The following is a 15,283-nucleotide window of genomic DNA, read 5'->3' as shown; positions in this document are numbered from 1 at the left end:
TTTTAATGGGGATTTTGGGCTTTCAGCAAGGCAACGCTGCTTTTTCACTTTATTGCATTTGTATGTGTCAGAACACACTGGCACTCTCCCTCAGTTTGTCCCCTTGTTCCATCCTGCCCAATGTGTGATTGGCAAGACGATGCAGCCTTCTTTTTGTTGCTGCAAAACACAGTTTTGAGGCCATGGTGCTCACAGGAGCCAGTGCAAACATTTTGCTGTTTCTGGGCAAATGCAGCTTGGTTTTGGCTAAATTCTGTTCAGTGGTTCAATGTAGCCCACAGCGGGTTGCACCAATCATCCTCTACTACTACATTGGTTGAATCCAATAGAATTGTCTGTAGCTACTGATGGATCTGAAGCTTGGTGACTACGTTTTTCAAATCTGAGGGTTGCCCAATTTGTGTCAACTGAGTCCGATCCCATTCCGATCCCACTACTGATACCATATATGAGGAGCCAGGAATGAGACGCGGACACAGATGACTGATGGTGTTTGCCATAAACTTTTATTAAATAATGAGGTTGGAAAACACCTCACTGTCCCTAATCTAGGAGGTATTTCCCTACCTCAACCAAAAACTAAGAGTTTGTCCTGAGTCAAGATGTCCAAAGCAAAAATGTATTGCGTCAGAAATCCTATACTAGCTCTCAAATTCTAAAAGTAATCCTATGGTGCTATGGGTAATGTCGCTGGCTTGATAAATGAGTGAAAAATCTACAAAAAGGTATAAATCGAACAAAGGTTCTAAATGGATAATGTTCACAGTTCCAAGGAATGATTCCCTTCCCCGAGTTTCTCTCCACCAAAACAAAAGATCAAAAGAATAACCAAGTTCTTTGTAGCTCAAGAGGATAACTCCCCTCCTCTTAGTGTTTCAATTTACTCCAGGGAAATAGACTCCCTTCGCCAGGTCCTTTTCACATTCAACATGATCCGAAAATCCTAAGGGCATGAACCTTGTTTGGCATTCTCTGACTCACAAAAACTACTCCTGGTATACTCCCCTGCCAGGTTCTTTCATATAGTTCCTTGATACAATTTTGGTGCGGGTCCCAGACTCACACAACACCTGATATCAGGTTCCCTCATATCCCCATTGACTGCAATTCAGAATCCTTAGGGCATGGGTCTTCCTTTCTCTTAATCACAAACTATCCGACATACTCTCCTGCCAGGTTCCTTTCCACCGTCACTGCAATTCACTTCACACACCTGGCTTTGCCTGGTATTTCCTCCTGCCAGGACTTTCTTTATGCAGCTCACTTTACACACTTGGCTTTGCCTGGTATACTCTCCTTTCAGGACTTTCTTTACCATACAATTCCACTTTGGCTTCCCTTCTTGGGCTTCCCCAAGCTCGTACTGTGGGTCCCTGACCCAAGTCCCAATGTCTAGGGCTTCCGATGCGGGGCCGACAGTGCTTCAGTGTCCCGACCCTTTCCCTGGGTTCACCGGTTTGCTTTCTTGCACTCTCTCCATGTCCCTGACTCTGAATCGGGTGCTTTTTCGGCTCGCACGGCTCTCACTGACTCTGCAGGCACCTCCGGCAGGCGTCCGATCTTAGGTCGGCATCCCAGCTCCCTCGGCTGTCAGACATCACTGCTTGCTTCCTTTCACCTCACTGCAGCTGCCACGGAGCTATACTGGGCACGTCACTCACCGGGCTGCCTTCATGCTCTGCCTTGCTGCTCCGTCTTCTGTGCCGTCGCCATGCACCCGGTCTCTCAGCTAGGCTGTCCTCGGCACAGCTGGGGAAGAAGATGACGAACCCCATACTTCTCTTCCCGGCATTGTTTTAAACCATGTTGGGCCATTCAGATTCTTTCAGCTACTAGACTGCTGGTGTTAGTTCTCACTGGGATTAATCAATTTTGCTCCTTTCCTCTTCCTCGTCTCAGTTTTCTTTCACTGTGTTTGCTATCTGATATTGAGGAGTAATGTCAGTACAGTTGCCAAATTGTTGAAGGGGATGATGGCAGTATGCCATTAGGGCATGAGGAACAGAGGGAATATCCCAAAAAGGCAAAGGGAGATACCAGGTCAACCCCGGATGATGTCATGTCATCCAATCGAGGGTCGCCTCCCCCCACGTGGTCTTCCCTCAAATAGGCACCCCAGGGTCAGCATCAGGTAGCAGCAGCTGTCCCCTGGCCACATGATGAAAGGCTATCTCGCCAAAAGGAGTAATGGCATCATCAGATTCATCAAAGAACGAACATGATAGGACGTCGTCTTTCAGATCTTTTATTTCTTTTTAATTTTGACTGGTATGTGGCTTTTCGTAATAATCACAGATGCAATGCTACAGATCTGTACTTGATTTACATTTTAAGACAAACATTGAAATCCCTGAAAATGCATTTAACAGCCTGCATAAAACCTCATGTTGATTACCATTGACCATTTCTAGGCCCTGCATTTTTCTCACTTGGTTATTATTGGCTGCTATTTCACTTCGACAAGCGCCTGCCTACTCGTCCTAACTTCACACACCTTTTAGGTGGCATAAAAGTAACGTCTTCAATCTCATTTTGATGAATCCTCCCATCAAATTTGATGAATCCTCCCATCAAATGTCCTTTTCTACACTGAAAAGCAAGTGTAATAAAATTGTGTTTAATGGCTAAATTAGTATGCTGTTTGAAAAGTTGGAAAGCGGATGCTTGGTTCTTTGTTCTGTTGGTCTCTAGATATGTATTCCTTGCTTCTTCTGTACCACCTTCAAGAAGTAAGATCCCCTATGCCACACAGTGGATGAGTTCCAATCCAACACACCGCCCTTTAAATATAATATTCCCTATCCCTTTGTATGTGAACCATACCATTATCCCCCACACCACCTTGAAGACTGTTCTCCCTCCAAGGGTGACGATGCCTGCAGGGGAACGATGTAGTTCTTAAGTCAGTTACTAAACCCACAGTCTGGTTCAAATAGCTCTTATCTTCTTAAGTCACCAAGGTGCTTAGTTTTTGTTTGTAGCTGGGCAGACCTTCTTGCCACAAGTGACTTTAGCACAACAAAAGAGGTGATGGCGGGAAGGCTTTGAATTAATCTTAACCTCTGCCATTGCTCTGGGCAACTATCCAGACCATAGTTCTTCGCCTACCAAGCCATTACAAAAGGGAAAAAAACATATGCAAATACAGCTTGGTTCCACTCCAAAAGGGGCAGTTCAGCTGAACTGCTTTGTCACATCTCCTCTGTACAAGACCACAAGCATCGCCAGACATGTTTTGTCCTCCTTGGGCCTCATCAGTGAGGAGTAGCTTCTGGCTCTAGGCCCAGCAGGTACAGGACCAGAACAATGCCAGAGGTTAGGATTCATTCTAAACCTCCAAGACATCACCTCTTTTGTTTTGCTTAGTCACCCCTATTAGGATGGGTATGCCCAGAAGCGGGTCACATGCCTGCTGTGCCTAGAGACCCAAGCTACTCCTCATCAACGAGGCTGAAACGAGTCTGGGGATGCTGGCGGTCTCTTGTATAATTGCTTAAGTAAGATTTGATGCTGTCTTAACCATATGATGTTTGCAAATAAAATGCAGGATACCCATGTAAGTGGTGGCACTTTCTTCCCTTTTTTTAAGAAAAAACCTTAAACTTCTTTTTGTAGATATTAGACTTCACTCCACGGAGTAAGAGGTTTACCAATCCCCAACTGTGGTTTTCCACTGTCTTGAGAATAGTGCAAATAAAATGCATCTTTTTTGTCATATGTCCTCGTGCATTATAATGAAATCCATTATGACCAAACTTGGAAAATGTAAAAACTGCTTAAAATAAAAAATGATGCGAGTACCCTGCCCGACATGGGCATATCATCCGAACATCTGTCATGTAAGCTTAGCATCTTTCCATATAATTCTACTATTTGGGTATATGGTGTGATTTGTGTACTGCACCAATGATGCACCCCTTTACCACGACCACCCTACACTTGCCCTCTTCGACAACCAGATGTATACAAATAAGAATGATGTGCAACTCACGGTGAAAGTAACTTAAATTCATGAGCTTAAAAAATGTTTCAATATCCATAGAGGGTGTCTGATGTAAGTGCTCACAGGCTATTGTGCAAACCTGTCTGGCTTTTTCAAGAAACGATTAAGAAATAGCTTGAGTTTTAAAGGAACATTTTTGATTTTAGGAAGCAGATACATGAACATGAAATAGTGAGAAAGCTGGAGCAAGCTGGATTGTTTCAGTGTTTGGATTTAACCCTTTCTATTCAGACCATGCCACAGTGACAAACCAGCCCAGTATATTGCCATCAATTACTAGTGAGATTTCTATTCTTAAATATTAAATATGTATTGGATATTCATGAAAGCTACAAATATGTTGGGAGCAACGAGAAGCTGTGTTTGAGATGCCAAAGTGGGACTGTTTGCAGTTTATATAGTTATATTAATTTAATGTGTATGGTTACTGTTGAAATGAAGAGCACAAAGGGAAGAGCCAGGGGGAGTGGGAAAGTTGCATTTTGTAAAATGTGGCCAGATGAACAAAGAAAATATGGCAAATGGTAAGAAAGGAGTATGCATGGCATAAGTGGGCTGTGTCCACCTTGTTGCCTGTCCCAGCAAAGTTCAAAAAGATAATTCAAGACAGGTTCCAGATACGTCCCTAGCTTAATACTTTAAGAGGCAGCATCGTTTGAAGTTTTCTTCCCCCAATACTCTCTACCCTCCTATATTTGTCAAATGTAAACAATGTATTTGTTTGGTGGTGCCAACAGAAGAAGTGGGTTTTGTCTTTTTACTTGATGATGCGTCAGAGACAAGTAATTAATAGCTGGGGTAGTGCTTGCTTAGGTGCTAATAATCACTCATCTTCAGCATAAAATATGTCGAAAGAGAATGGAAAATAACAGGGCATACATCAAAACCAAACCTCCAAAATGATCCATCAATGTATGTATTTTTTGTATTTTTATTTATTTAAAGACCAGCGGTGTCAGTTTCGATCAGAATTGACTTACAATAACACATTTACAGATGGTGGAAGCATTCCCACGAAGGATGCTTGTAAAATAGCATAAATATGAGAACAAGTAGTGAGCCAGATTATGCGGGTGAAAATAAAAAAAAGGACATATACCAGGGACACAACAAAACAAAGAGAAATACAACGTATGTAAGAAAACTAGTGACTTACAAAGATAAAATTAACCTAAGGGAGCAAGTACTTCAAACTAAAGAGGAGCACTAATTAAATATACACAATTACATTATTAAGCGTCATTGTAGGCAGTGGTGGGGTCAGGTAGGGAGGATGGGGAGAGGGCAGGAGAAGCTCCTTCTTTAGCAAGAAAGTGAAGTTCAAACCGAGATTTGAACGGATCCACAGCTGGGCTGGCTTTCATTGTTATGGGCAGTGGGTTCCAGTAGTAGCAGGCGAGTAGCGAGAGGTGGTACAGGGAGGGTTTGGGTTGGTGAGGTTGAGTGCAGAAGAGGATTGGAGGGAATGAGATGGTGAGTAAACTGAGATACAATCAGACAGGGTCTAAGGAGTAAGACAAATGCTCGTTTTGTAGATTAGGAGAAGGAACTTGAAAAGAGAGTCCTTGTGCATGGAGAGCCAACCAGCATGTTTTTGGTAGGTAGAAGGTGGATCTGGATAGGTTGAGTGGCATGCGCGTAGCAAAGTTTAGGACTTTGTCTAGAGGGTGGAAGGATTAGAGATAAATGCAAAGGAGTAGGGTTGACCAATAGGCCAGTTTACTGAGGAATAGAGTGAAGATTAGAGTTTTTATAGAGTGATAAGTAAGAAAAGGATGCATTTTCTCTTTGTTAAGGAGATTAATGCAAGCAGCAGAAACAGTGGTAGTGATGATTTGTTGCAGTCGTAGGCCGCTATCAAAGAGGACCCCTAGATTTAAAGTCTTGGGTGAGGGTGCAAGAAGGTCAGGCAGGAAGGAGATAGGAGAGGGCAGGGTAGGGATGGCATTAGAAGCTGGAAGAAAGATGACTTCCATTTTTCAAGATTTCAGGAGGAGGCAACAATCCAGTGACGAATTGGAGTGAGACAGTTTGACATCTGTTCTCAGATGGTTGGGTGAAGGAGGGAAAAGAGAAAGAATCTGAGTGTCATCAGCAAACAGGTGATAGTGAAAGCTAAAGGATGAGATAAGGCTTCCTAGGGCAGTGGTATAGAGGCTGAAGAGCAGAGGTCCAAGTATTGATCCTTGGGGGATGCCAACAGGGATAGGGGTTGGGTCAGAGGTTTATGAGTTTTAAGAAATTTTAAAGGATCAACCTTCCAGATGGGAGACAATCCAGGCAAGGGCAGATTTGCAAAACCCAAGGTCTTGCAAAATAATGAGGAGAGACGAACAGCCGACAGTGTCAAAGGTGACAGAAAGGTCCGAAAGTATGAGTAGAGAAGCGAGCTTGGAGTGATGAGCAATAGAGAGAACTTTGGAGACATGCATGAGTGCAGTCTCAGTAGAATGTTTACTATGGAAGCCACATTGAAGTGAATCTCCAGGGCCTCAAGGTACTTAGTGATCTGTTCGAAAAACACCAGCTCATGGATGGAGAGAAACTGGGTGATAGTTTTTCTGATACATTTGGGTAGCAGAGGGTTTCTTCAATAGGGTAAGACAGTTGCAGATTTGAAGCAGACATGGAAGAGTCCAGGGGTGAGAGAGAGTGAGAGAGAGAGAGAAGGCAACAGGAGGGCAGAAAGAGAGGAGGCAATATATATTCGCTCGGGAGGTGCGAGCAAAGATTGGAGGCTGGATGAAAGTTTGCAGGGGTGATTTTAAAAGGAGATTAGGTTTGTGAAGTAGGAGGATTTGGCAAACTCCAATGTAGAGCTTAGGACAGTATAGGAATTGTTCTAGGCTAAGAGTAAGGAAGGTGTCCATAATGTACGCCAGCATTGTAGGTCACGGCACATGTTTGTTTTTAGGGTCTGAATTTCAGAGGTGATCCAAGGGCGAGGACGTGGACGTGAAGCTGTGACTGTGTGAACAAGATAGTGTTGGTCAAATGGACTAAAAGGTAAATGGTGAAAGTCAGAGAAAGCATGATCAATGGAAAATACATGAATAGGGGAAAGTGAGTGGAGAGAGGTCCTCAAATCATCAAAGTAAGGGGCAAGAGAGTCCTCCCTGAATTTCCTCGTATTATTCGAAATGGGCAGATGAGGAGTAGAAGGTGGATTGACCGAGATGTTAAAGTGAGCAATGGAGTGATCAAAGGGAGAAGGGTCAATGGAGAGGTCAGAGGAGGAGAATAAAGAGAAAGACACAGTCAAGAGAATTTACACCAGAGTGGGTAGGCTGGTCATGGAGGGAGCGGCCATATAAGAGGGCTTTAAGTGCAACGCCGTTGGCTGCAGAGGTCTTTGGAAGGTTAAAGTACCCAAGCATGACAATGGGGATGTCGGTAGGTAGTGACTTAAGGAGAAGGGTTAGATATGGGAAAAAGGAGTTCAGGGGGTTGGCAGAGATCCAGAACAGTGAGCAGAGTAGGAGGGAAGAGTTGAATAGTGGCATTTTCAAAAGAGGAAGAGTTGATGTCAGATGTGGTAGAGGGGCAGTGTTGAGGGCCTTACTGATAAGGAGCCTAACACTGCTGCCCTTCCTAACATGTCTGGAAAAGTGGAAGAAGGTAGCATAGTCAGTGTGGAGAGCTGCTAGTGTATTTCTTTTGTTAAGAAATGTTGTGTTTGCCCTATAAAAGTAAGCTTTTCACAAGTGAAGACACAGAAAAAAAATACAAAATGTTGATCTTAAAACAATAATATAACATTTCATCAATAATACCACAAGTGTACTGAATGCATCTTTGAGCAGTAAGTAAACATTTCTTTTTTTTTTGGAGCTTGAGAGTAAATCATTCTATTTGTCCCAAAAAAACACATAGGAAAGCATATAATGCCCAAATCAATTTCACCGAGTTGCCCCACATTAGCCTAAGCCAAAACATATCAGTCAATAGCACTTGACCCAGATAACGCAACCGTGGCTCCCCAAAGCCGGACCAGGTCAAGATGATGTGCTGCTAGTGTAGCAGAATCATGAGGGGAGATCCAGGTTTTTGTGATAGCAAGAGTGAAAGTTGAGGGTGATAAGAGTCAAATTAGTCAGTGATGTAGTAGGGTATTGCATTCCAAAGGCCAAGTGAAAGAGTGATAGGAGGTGGGGGAGAGGAGCAGGTGTTTGTGTGAAGGGTGAGGGGAATAGATGAGGTTGGAGATTGTGGGAGCTTGGGGAGTCTTATTTGAGGAGCCCAGGGGGGAAAGGAGGAAGATGGGGAGGCTGGAAAGCGATGCAGATGTTACACTACGATGAGGCTGAAGGCTACGAGAGAAGGGAATGAGAACAATGAGTAGAAGGAGGAATGGAGCGAATTCAAGATGCACGATGGGGGTAGCAGAAAAAGGAAAGTGAAGACAATGAATAAAGGGTGCAGGTTACAGACACATCTCTGCTGCATGAGCTTATATTAGTGCCTAAATGTAGTAGTAGGCCACTGCCTTGGTTACATAGGCCACAAAATCTTAGTTATGTCACTGTGTGATGTGCTGGTAGAACAGATGCCTACTTAAGATGGTTTAGAGCAACTTCTAGCTCAATTGTGGCATTTAATGTGGCAGGAGCAGTAAGTGATTTAGAACTTCTATGAAAGCATTGTAAAAGTTCATTGTATTCCTGTAGACACGGTTCCTTATGTTGCATCAGAATATTGCACAGCACTACCATTCTCGTACCTGGCTCTGAAGCCTGAAGTTCATACAGACCACAGGCTGTAAGTCTGCTGCATTGCAATATGGAAATGCATTTGGAGCACAGAAGGAAAACCTGCCATAACCCATTATAATAGGACTGTAAAGGCCTCAACACGGATAATGAGATGGTGTCCTTCCTATAACTGATTATTATTCTTGATACAACCAAACTTGTACTTCTACTTTAATACTGATTCCTGCAGAATGCTCACATTTGAAAAACAATGACTAATCCCCCACACTAACGTGAGATGGGGGTTTAGATTCTATTAAAGACAAGGAGGCGATTATTATGCATTACAATCTTTACTCTGAAACCACAGCAGCAAAGAAAAAACTTTTACAAACAAAAAGTTGTAAAGAGCAGAACTAAATAGAGTTCAATGACAATGTATGGGAGCTCCCCAATCCATCATGGAGGACAGGTCATGCCCTGCAGGCGACCAATGAGCAGGGACCCTTCCCCATATAAGTCCATTACTCCAATCCCAACCCCTCTTTCTGTAGATGTCTTGAACCAGACGTCCACTGCACAGATCAGACGATAAACGATGAAGGCCAATCCAGTGAAGCTCTCGTACCACGCACTCCATAACTTGTAACTGCGAGCCACACTCCTGATCAGGACCTTAAACCATAGCTGTAAAAAACAACAAGCAAGAAGGGTGGGTGGTTGGGAAGAACAAACCAAAGAATGTTTTCACTTGAACCACCTAAGTACATGCATATCACAATGGACATCATATCATATCCAGGGTGGGAGGGTTTTATAATAATCGCCTCCTTGTCTTTAATAGAATCTAAACCCCCATCTCACGTTAGTGTGGGGGATTAGTCATTCTATGACAAGACAGGAGGCTCATATTATGCAAGTTCAAAGCCCTTGCATCTCATTAGTACAACATGATCCATAATAGAACCAATATAATGAATAATAAAATAATAGGAAAGGAAACCTTGAATGTTTTCATTAAATAATCAGCTGACCTCAAGAGAATTGCCCAAGACTAGGATGCCCGAAAAACTGTCTTATAAGGCATAGACAAATCCACTGCAAGAAAACAGGAAAATGTGTCAATTCCTGTGTTCCTTACCAGCCACCAAAACCAACTGGTTAAAAGAGGGGAAAACATTGAACAAAGTTCTCCTATACTAATAGGTTAGGACAAAACTCATCTGAAATAAACATCTCTGTTGTCCAATAAAACATTTAAAAGACTTAAATTCATACCCTTTTTGGGAACCTAGAAAGCAAACCAAAGAAAATAAGCACCAAGCTCTCCTGGAGATAAAGAAAAGAAAAGTACCCCATAGGGGTGAAAGTCTTGTAGGTTCCATCCCATGCATTAAAGGAAGATATTGCATTAGAAATAGGGCATGTCGCAGAACTACACTGGGAACCAAGAGGGAAAGACAAATCTTCAAAAGGTAAAATGGGAGTACATTTTGTAATAGGACAACCCATCCTGAGCAGAGCGGAAAAGCAATAGAATTAACCCACAATTGTCTTCAGACATATATGTATACTAAGGAGGGATGTCTTCTGGAGGCAGAAACAGAATGGAAGAGAGGAGCCCCACCTGAGATGCTAAACCCATCAAACCGCCAACACGGAGACCTTCAGACCTCCCTAACTCTTGCAGAAGGACTCTGCTACATGACAAAAGGCAGATATTAACAAACCTGATCCTTAAGAGGGCAAACTTCGCAAGGAGAAAAAATGTATCTGACATCCAATCGCCACCATTATAGTGATATGTAAACCCCCTTGTAGATATGCCCGGTGTTTGAACCTTGATCCCTCCTCCCTGGAGATAAACCCCCTAGAGGATCAAAACTAACCGAAGGAGGACACCAAAATTCCAAAGTCTTAGCAAGACTCTAAACTGCAAAGAACTAATCACTAAACAGTTAAACTGAAGTTGCACACCAGAATAGGTCCAGCAAATATTTCAGCCAACTTGCAGATCCTTGAAGCTCACAGCACCTTGAGCTGGCACCTTACTGTAAAAACGAACTCTTGTGAAAGAACCCAAAGGACCACCTGCCATGCAGGCGACTTTGAGAACCACGTCAGTAACTAAATATAAATATCCCAGCCCTCTGGGAATCGTAGCGGCAGACACCTTCTGATAGTGAATGTATAGACGCTAGAACACATCAATAGAGGGTCATGAGAACGTGGATGGGGAATTAGTATCACTCCCAGACCCCTCTATCCCACCAAAGGATATTGAGTCCTCCCAAAAGAGGAGAAACCTCCCCCACTTATCCAAGGGAAACCTTGCAACCCAGAAGAAAGCTACCCTGAGGACCCCATTAAAGCACCGCTTTACAACCTTAAGAGAAATAAATACACTATAGCACCTCTAACCAACCCCTGACCGTGGACAGGATCAGCTTAACTTCTTGAAATACCAGATATTAGCAGAAAGGAAAGTAACTGATGGGAGGGAAATGCTCAGTGCGAGTCTGCACTGGTCACTCGTCAGAACTCCTGTAAAAAAGAAAAAACGGAAAACCATTGGGTGTTACCCCCAGAGGTGTAATAATATGATGCAATCTCCCCCAAGGATGGTGGGAAGGGAATCAGGGGAAAAGGACTCTGGATAATTATCAATGCCCCGTAAATGTAAGGTTGAGAAAGAAATTGGGACCACTGTCCCCTCAAACCCTGAGGACTGAATCACTGTATTCATGTGAGGCTGACTGGCCACTAAAGGAATCAGGGAATGAAAAACTAAGCACATTGTCCATAGCAAACCAGTACTTATACAGTACGACGAACCCTCAGGTATACGAGAGGTGCTTACTTATCGATCTCAGCAGGATAAAAGACAGATTTAGACCTTTCCAAATTTAGGAACCTGCATCAGTAGGGTCAGCACAGATATGAAAACAGCACTCTATTTGGTGCACTATAGAAAAATATATATGTATAAAGAGGTTAAGCAACGCTCATGAGGGTACAGAAGCCTACCTGTACTCCTCGAGCAGAGGAGAAGTTGCAATATACTATTAGACAGCAAGCTGAACCATAGGCCAAGCTTTGGGAGGAAAACCATGGGGCAGGCGCCATAAAGTTATTTCTTGGCAACTCATCTATCAGATACCATCAAGTGTTTCCATCAAGTGTTTCCAAACATTCCATCCAAGTAAAACATGGTTGCTCAACTTGTCATGCAACAAAAACTGAACAGTTACCCTCGAGCTGACCCTGTCTCCACCAAAATCCAATAGAATAATGAATGTCCAATGGAACAAAAGTAGGGGAGAAAAACATGTCCCCACTAAAGAGCCTTAAGCCCTGCAGACCTCACTAGAGACACTCTTTTTTTCTCCTCATGTTGAGAGAAAATACTGTAGCTTAATCAGCACGGGTATTGGGTGGAGCAATTGAGGTCGGGGAAGCAAACCTAAGGAAAGGACTGAGTTGTCCTGAACTAACTAAGGTAAAGGGCGACAGAATTTTTAACTAAAAGACGAAGGATAATACCAGAGAGATGGTTAGAGAGGAAGGTACAACCCCGCCATATGGGTCTGTTTACAACCACTTCCACACTCTCTTTTCTTCAAAGTACTTAATAAATAAATAATATATAAAATATATAATATATCCAACGAAGAGGGGTTACGCCCTCACAGGGGTCCGAACCCCAGGCCCTTATATAAGCTGATACTCACTGAGCTATCCGGGCCACTGACAATTCTGAAAAACGCAAATGTGCTCCAGTCAACACTTAAACATATTGTTTATCAATAGCGTACACTGAGCAAGTGCACCTCAACTGCTCACCCCAGCAGGGTGTGGCAACTAATAGTACACGAGGGAGCACCTCGCAGTATAAACCAGGCGAAGCCTGGAACCGACGGTTACTGCACGCCTACCAGAACAAACAATGGCGTCAGCCATATGCAGCCCTTAAACAAAGCTGCCGACCTTAAGGGAGTAATACACTGAGCAAGTGCATCTCCAACTGCTCGCCCGAGCAGGGCGTGATAATCAGCAGTATACGAGGGGGTAACCTCGCATTAGAACTCAGGCAGAGCCTGAAACCGAGCAGGTTATGGTGCATGCCAGTTAAGGCAATTACCCAAGTTGCCGACTTTAAGGGAGGAAACACTGAGCAAGTGTACCTCAAACTGCTCACCCTAGCAGGGCGTGGACCCAGCAGTATACGAGGGGAGCCCTCGCAGAAAACACAGGCAACCTTGCCACCGAGCAGGTGACTGCACCTTTCCAGGGAAGATAATGACATCTGCCACCAGCAGCCCCCAAACAAAAGAAAACTGTCAAGTTTAAGGTAGGAAACACTGAGCAAGTGCACCCCCAACTGCTCGCCCGAGCAGGGCGTGATAATCTGCAGTACACAAAGGGGTAACCTCGCAATAGAATTCAGGCTGAACCTGAAACCGAACAGATGGCACCTCAGTGAAGGCAAATCACCTAACTTAAGAAATAAGTAAATAAATAAACAATAAAATAAAAACTGCAGAATTGGCAGTGTATGAGGCACTGCAGTAGGCGAACCAGTGTTAATATAAGTTGAAATATCAATATAAACACAAAATAAAATATCAATTTTTAAATATATATATTCATAAACATTCATATTCAAAAGTAATTAAAATTACATATAATCTTGTTAAAGTGGCAAAATGCGGACTGGGCTGTCTCAAGTGGTCTCGCATAACTAGGGTGAACAGGCAACCCGGATTCCATTTGAGAAACCCCTCTGGGATTTGCATGGTTGGGCGGTATGGAAAATAAAATTATTATTTACCCCAACACGTTCCGAATTTAAAAGTTGGAGGATTGGTTCAAACCTGGAACCTTCCAGGTACCAGTGACAACCCCTACTGCCTGTGCTACAGAGACTGGCTTCAAAACAATAGAAAAGAAGGAAACATAGGAAATATATAGGACCAAGCACGCCCGCAGCACCTGGCAGTCCCAGGTGTAATTCAAAGAAAAAAAGAGGCGCAAATTAACCATACATACATTTTTTTAAATATCCATGATGTTCCGGACATTGTATTAGAACCCTGGCACCCAGCCTCCCAACACCAAGCACTTAGCTGTTGAGCCACTGGAGGCTGTGTTATCCAAAGGAACACTGCAGCCCACCAAAGGGCTTTGTAGACAGGTCGCCAGCAGTGCAGGCCCTGAATAAGCTAATGTAACAAACACAGAGGGCTTAAACAAACAAGAGAGGCTTGCGTGCGCTGGCCTTGAAGCTTATCAGCTTCAGTCCGGCCGTAAACCATAAATAAACACAAGAATGCTCGCTCGCGCGCACACCTGCACAAAGCATTAGCTTCTGTTAGCCAATAAATCTTTACATAAAGAAAGCTTCCATTCAGACCAGTGCGCACAGGATAAAGAAAACAGTACACACTTAAACATAATGCCCAGAGGCAAACCAGCGCGGCGAGCGTTGGAAAGTTAAACAAACAGTACTTTAAAATATAAAGGACTAATATATATCTTAAATGTATCACAAAGAAATGCTACAAGCATTAAAACATTTTCCCATAATATAACCAATTAAGGTTTAACTTCTACTGACAACATGTAAGACACAAACTGAAAGGAGTGTACTTAACTGTGGTGTCAGCAGCAAAGAAAGAGGGGTTGGGATTGGAGTAATGGACTTATATGGGGAAGGGTCCCTGCTCATGGGTCCCTGCTCATTGGTCGCCTGCAGGGCATGACCTGTCCTCCATGATGGATTGGGGAGCTCCCATACATTGTCATTGAACTCTATTTAGTTTTGCTCTTTACAACTTTTTATTTGTAAAAGTTTTTTCTTTGCTGCTGTGGTTTCAGAGTAAAGATTGTAATGCATAATATGAGCCTCCTGTCTTGTCATAGAATCTGCCCAGCCCTCTGTAATAAGCTCCAGTTAACCCATCATGTAGTGTGCATGGTCTAAACATTCCTAACCTAATGCCAACATCGCCCTAAGAGGGTCCTGAACTCATGCAGTATTTCAGACTAGCCTTTGTTATGTAAGGATGACTAAATCACGCTCTAATATAATCTTGTTTTTCGGAACCTAAAGAGATGGCCAAAAGTAGTTGTTACATTATTTGAATCAATAAAAATAAGTATGACTATTGTGCTATTTCATAAAAGCACGTGATTGAATGCAGAATGTAAAGGATTGAAGGTAAGAGGCCATCTGCAAAGTACAGCTCCTTCTATCGCGTAGACAAGATTAAACATGCACTCCGTAGCATCTGAACATCAAATTCAATTTCTATTCAAGCTGTTTTTTCCTATAATTACATTGCGTGATCCTCCGCAACTTGTATGGCAATGCGCTAGGAAACAGCTAACTTAATACTAAGTTTATTTTTGAACTAGTAAGTTTCTCTGCGAATCTCACGGCAATGCGGCAGGAACGATGAGACTAAATATTAGTTAAACGCATAAAAATAACGATTCTCAGGCAATAAGTGAAACAATATATGAACTTACAGCCAAGTGAGTCTAAGGCAAACAAGCACGCTGGGCAAATAAAACTTAGCGGTGTAGT

This window comes from Ambystoma mexicanum, chromosome 5p (assembly GCF_040938575.1).
Source record: "Ambystoma mexicanum isolate Mex_15411 chromosome 5p, UKY_AmexF1_1, whole genome shotgun sequence".
Taxonomy (NCBI): Eukaryota; Metazoa; Chordata; class Amphibia; order Caudata; family Ambystomatidae; genus Ambystoma; species Ambystoma mexicanum.
Note: the sequence above shows the minus strand (reverse complement) of the source record.